The sequence below is a fragment of the Salvelinus sp. IW2-2015 genome, linkage group LG1, assembly GCF_002910315.2.
Source record: "Salvelinus sp. IW2-2015 linkage group LG1, ASM291031v2, whole genome shotgun sequence".
NCBI lineage: Eukaryota > Metazoa > Chordata > Actinopteri > Salmoniformes > Salmonidae > Salvelinus > Salvelinus sp. IW2-2015.
The window spans coordinates 52,607,724-52,613,899 of NC_036838.1; positions in this window are offsets into that span (position 1 = coordinate 52,607,724).

A 6,176-nucleotide genomic window follows, 5' to 3' on the forward strand; every position below is an offset into this window, starting at 1 on the left:
TTCAGCGGCAGGGATTGGGAGACTAGTCAGGATCAAGGGAAAGATGAACGGAGCAAAGTACAGAGAGATCCTTGATGAAAACCTGCTCCAAAGCGCTCTGGACCTCAGACTGGGGCGAAGGTTCACATACCAACAGGACAACGACCCTAAGCACAAAGCCAAGATAGAGCAGAAGTGACTTCGGGAAGAGTCTCTCAATGTCCTTGAGTGGCCCAGAGCCTGGACTTGAACCCGATCGAACATCTCTGGAGAGACCTGAAAATAGCTGTACAGTGACACTCCCCATCCAACCTGACAGAGCTTGAGAGGATCTGCAGAGAATAATGGGAGTAACTCCCCAAATACAGGTGCGCTAAACCTGTAGCGTCATACCCAAGAAGACGCGAGGTTGTAATCGCTGCCAAAGGTGCTTCAACAAAGTACTGAGTAAAGGGTCTGAATACTTATGTTAGTGTGATATTTCAGTTATTGTATTTTTAATACATTAGAAAAAAATTATATAAACGTGTTTTTGCTTTGTCATTATGGGGTATTGTGTATAGATTTAATCAGTTTTAGCATCAGGCTGTAACTTAACAAAATCTGGAAAATGTCATGCGGCTGAATATTTTCCGAAGGCACTGTATACATAAGTATTCAGAATACTTTCTGAATGCACTGTAGGTCCTGGAAGCTTGGCCCCAATGATATACTGGGCCGTACGTACTACCCTCTGTCGCGCCTTATGATCGGATGCCAAGCAGTTACCACTCCAGGCGGTGATGCAACCAGTCAGGATGCTCTTGTCATGACGTTGGGTTGGGGGTAGGTTTACGACAGTCATAAATACCTCTTTCCCCCTTTTTCTCTCTCCCCACTATAACTGATGTGACATAAGGAAACCCATGGGTTAACATAGAGATTCTGGGTAACATCAGAAGTTGGGGAAAATMAACTATATTCTGGTAATCCAACCAACTGTACATATGCGGTGGTACTTAAGGTATATTATGTCAGTTCGGTTGCCCTCTGACACATTCTCATCAATGATAGAATGACATAAACGCTACTGTGAAAAGTCTAAACGTCAGAGGTATCGGATTCACATGGAATTGTTGTTTAATTCAAATGTTTTGAATATGAGATTATTTGTGAAGAGATGAAATGTAATTTTAGCTTCCAAATGAGAGATCTGTGCTTTCATAAGTTTTCCTCTGCTCAACCAGGGGCCCGCCCTGTGAAGAGACCTGGGTAATAGACTTTTCAGACACACCCCTCTCCTCCACTATAAAAGCCATTTTTCCCAAAAAATGTAACTTCCTGTTCCGGGTATGCTAGGATGACGATCCAGTGTCAGAATGGTTCAGATAATCCCTTTAGATGAAGCCAACATCAGCATGGACTTTGATTGTGTATGGTATGAACTTTGAACTCGTGTTCACTACAGAAGTGATATCTCCTAGCCGTTGAGTTGGCAACAGCTGCTCAAACGCAGGTTAGGAAGAACAGTCCGAGTATCCCGTCTTCCACACACAACGGTACTACAAAGTATCCGTGACTACCAGAGACCAGAGACATCCTCCAAAGGACAGAGGACTCGAGTTGGCGATACGGTCTTCCATCTACCACCAACCTACTGAAGCGCAGCTCAGAGTAAATATGTATTGCATTTTCTTTCTTAAATGGGCGGTAATTTAGAATGCATAAGATACGATATTTACGAGAGGCACAGCTCGCCTATGTTCCCGTCTCCCGCTCTTTCACTAAGACTCAGCCCTTTTCTTTGTGTAACAAACTGTCATATCTATTCCGCCCGCTAGGGACGTTTTCTGTATGACGTAATTTGTGATCAAAGTTATGATTTAATTGTATATGTGTGATTCTGTGTGATTAGTTAGGTATTTAGTAAATAAATAATTAAACCCAATTTTGTATTGCTGATTCAACTTGTTAGCCAGGATTCTTGCAGACAATCAAGGACTTACAACCTTCAGATGAGACTGAATAAAATGACGATTAATGTGACTGTTATTTAGTAAAATATTACAAAATCTTTAAGAGTTTATTCGAAAGATAACAGCTCTATAAATATTCTTTCGTGGTGTCCCTCTCTAGTTAATTAATATTTACATGATTAGTTCAATCAGGTAATATTGATACCGGAGAAATTATTTTATAGAATAGCATGTCATAGCAATCAATCTGGCATAGTCAAAGACACGACACTCTCGATGGTGCAGCTGTAGAACTTTTTGAAGGTCTGGGGACCCATGCCAAATCTCCGACCTCCTCCCTATAGGCGGTCTTATCGTTGTCGGTAATCAGGTCTACCACAGTTGTGTCGTCAGCAAACTTAATGATGGTGTTTTAGTCATGAACAGGGAGTGCAGGAGGGGACTGAGCACGCACCCCTGAGGGGCCCCATGTTGAGGATCAGTGTGTTGCCTACCCTTACCACCTGGGGGCGGCCCGTCAGGAAGTCCAGGATCCATTTGCAGAGGGAGGTGTTTAGTCCCAGGGTCCTTAGCTTAGTGATGAGCTTCGTGGGCACTATGGTGTTGAACACTGAGCTGGAGTTAATGAACAGCATTCTCACATCGGTGTTCCTTTTGTCCAGGTGGAAAAGGGCAGTGTGGAGTGCAATTGAGATTGCGTCATCTGTGGATTTGTTGGTGCGATTTACGAATTGCAGTGGGTCTAGGGTTTCTGTGATAATGGTGTTGATGTGAGCCATGACCAGCCTTTCAAAGCACTTAATGGCTTCCAATGTGAGTGCTACAGGGCGGTAGTCATTTAGGCAGGTTACCTTCGCTTTCTTGGACACAGGAACTATGGAGGTCTGCTTAAAACATGTAGGTATTACAGACTGTGACAGGTTGAAAATGTCAGTGAAGACACTTGCCAGTTGGTCTGGGTATGCTCTGAGTACACGTCCTGGTAATTCGTCTGGCGCCGCGGCCTTGTGAATGTTGACCTGTTTAAATTTCTTGCTCACATCGGCTACGAAGAGCGTGATCACAAAGTTGTCAGGAACAGCTGGTGCTCTTATGCATGCTTCAATGTTGCTTGCCTCAAAGCGAGCATAAAAGTCATTTAGCCTGTCTGCTAGGCTTGCGTCACTGGGTAGCTCGTGGCTGGGTTTCCCTTTGTAGTCCGTAATAGTTTTCAAGCCCTGCCACATCCGACGAGCATCAGAGCCGGTGTAGTAGGATTCAATCGTCGTCCTGTATTGACGCTTTTCCTGTTTGATGGTTCGTCTCAGGGCATAGCAGGATTTCTTGTAAGCTTCCGGGTTAGAGTCCCGCTCCTTGAAAGCGGCAGCTCTGGCCTTTAGCTCAGTGCGAATGTTGCCTGTAATCCATGGCTAATGGTTGGGGTATGTACGTACGGTCACTGTGGGGACAACGTCCTCGATGCACTTATTGATAAAGCCAGTGACTGATGTGGTGTACTCCTCAATGCCATCGGAAGAATCCCGGAACATGTTCCAGTCTGTGATAACAAAACAGTCGTGTAGTTTAGGATCTGCTTCATCTGACRACTTTTTTATAGACCGAGTCACTGGTGCTTCCTGCTTTCATTTTTGCTTTTAAGCAGGAATTAGGAGGATAGAGTTGTGGTCGGATTTACCAAATGAAGGGCGAGGGAGAGCTTTGTACGTGTCTCTGTGTGTGGATTACAGGTGTTCTAGAATTTCTTTCCCTCTGGTTGCACATTTAACATGTTGATGGAAATTTGGTAGAACTGATTTAAGTTTCCTTGCATTAAAGTCTCCGTCCACTAGGAGCGCCGCCTCTGGGTGATTGGTTTCCTGTTTGCTTATTTCCTTATACAGCTGACTGAGTGTGGTGTTAGTGCCAGCATCTGTCTGTGATAAACAGCCACGAAAAGTATAGCTGAAAACTCTCTAGGCAAGTAGTGTGGCCTGCAATTTATCACAATATACTCTACTTGCCAAAGAACACATAAGCAACCTGCCTAAATGACTTGGTAATGGCTCACATCAACACCATTATCCCAGAAACCCTAGACCCACTCCAATTTGCATACCGCCCAAACAGATCCACAGATGATGCCATCTCTATTGCACTCCACACTGACCTTTCCCTCCTGGACAAAAGGAACACTTATGTGAGAATGTTATCCATTGACTACAGCTCAGTGTTCAACACCATAGTACCCTCAAAGCTCATCACTAAGCTAAGGATCCTGGGACTAAACACCTCCCTCTGCAACTGGATCCTGGACTTCCTGACGGGCCGCCCCCAGGTGGTGAGGGTAGGTAGCAACACATCTGCCACGCTGATCCTCAACACTGGAGCTCCCCAGGGGTGCGTGCTCAGTCCCCTACTGTACTCCCTGTTCACCCACGACTGCATGGCCATGCACGACTCCAGCACCATCATTAAGTTGCAGACGACACAACAGTGGTAGGCCTGATTACCGACAATGACGAGACAGCCTATAGGGGGGAGCTCAGAGACCTGGCCGGGTGGTGCCAGAATAACAACCTATCCCTCAACGTAACCAAGACTAAGGAGATGATTGTGGACTACAGGAAAAGGAGGCCCGAGCACTCCACCATTCTCATCGACAGGGCTGTAGAGGAGCAGGTTGAGAGCTTCAAGTTCCTTGGTGTCCACATCAACAACAAACTAGAATGGTCCAAACACACCAAGACAGTCGTAAAGAGGGCACGACAAGCCTATTCCCCCTCAGGAAACTAAAAAGATTTGGCATGGGTCCTGAGATCCTCAAAAGGTTTACAGCTGCAACATTGAGAGCATCCTGACTGGTTGCATTACTGCCTGGTACGACAATTGCTCGGCCCTGACCGCAAGGACATCTACACCAGGCGGTGCCAGAGGAAGGCCCTAAAAATTGTCAAAGACCCCAGCCACCCTAGTCATAGACTGTTCTCTCTACTACCGCATGGGCAAGCGGTACTGGAGTGCCAAGTCTAGGACAAAAAGGGTTCTCAACGGTTTTTACCCCCAAGCCATAAGACTCCAGAACAGGTAATCAAATGGCTACCTGGACTATTTGCATTGTGTGCCCCCCCAACCCTTATTTTTACGCTGCTGCTACTCTCTGTTTATCATATATGCATAGTCACTTTAACTATACATTCATGTACATACAACCTCAATTGGGCCGACCAAACCAGTGCTCCCGCACATTGGCTAACCGGGCTATCCGCATTGTGTCCCGCCACCCGCCACCCACCACCCGCAACCCCCTCTTTTACGCTACTGCTACTCTCTCTTCATCATATATGCATAGTCACTTTAACCATATCTACATGTACATACTACCTCAATCAGCCTGACTAACCGGTGTCTGTATGTAGCCTCGCTACTTTTATAGCCTCGCTACTGTATATAGCCTGTCTTTTTACTGTTGTTTTATTTCTTTACTTACCTATTGTTCACCTATTACCTATTACTTTTTGTTGTTGTTGGAGTGAGGGTTTTAGTCTGATGGCAATATCTGGGAGATCCGTTTGACGTCCCGATGAATATCATAGATGTGTTGGATAAGGTTGCGTCAGTGAAGATAACAAGAAGTGGGCTTATTTATTTATTTTTTGTGTTTCCAAGGAGCAGAGGGAGAGTGCAATGCAACCAAAAAGGATATTGGATTGGAATGTGTTGCGTGTGAATCTGCGTAGCAAAGCGCCTATCAAGTTGGTTGTCTTTGGAGTTGCGCTAAGTGAGTACAAAGGATGTAACTGAAGAAGTATGATGAACAAAAATATAAACGCAACATGTAAAGTACTGGTCTCATGTTTCATGAGCACGAAAAGCCTATTTCTCTAAAATTTTGTGCAGAAATTTGTTTACATCTCTGTTAGTGAGCATTTTATCTCTTGTCAAGACAATCCATCCACCTGACAGGTGTGGCATATCAAGAAGCTGATTAAACAGCATGATCATTACACAGGTGCACCTTGTGCTAGGGACAATAAAAGGCCACCCTAAAGTGTGCAGTTTTGTCACGGTGCCAAAGATGTCTCAAGTTTTGAGGGAGAGTGCAATTGGCATGCTGACTGCAGGAATGTCCACCAGAGGTGTTGCCAGAGAAATTAATGTTAATTTCTCTACCATAAGCCGCCTCCAATGTCATTTTAGAGAATTTGTCAGTACATCCAACCGGCCTCACAACTGCAGACCACGTGTAGCCATGCCAGCCCAGGA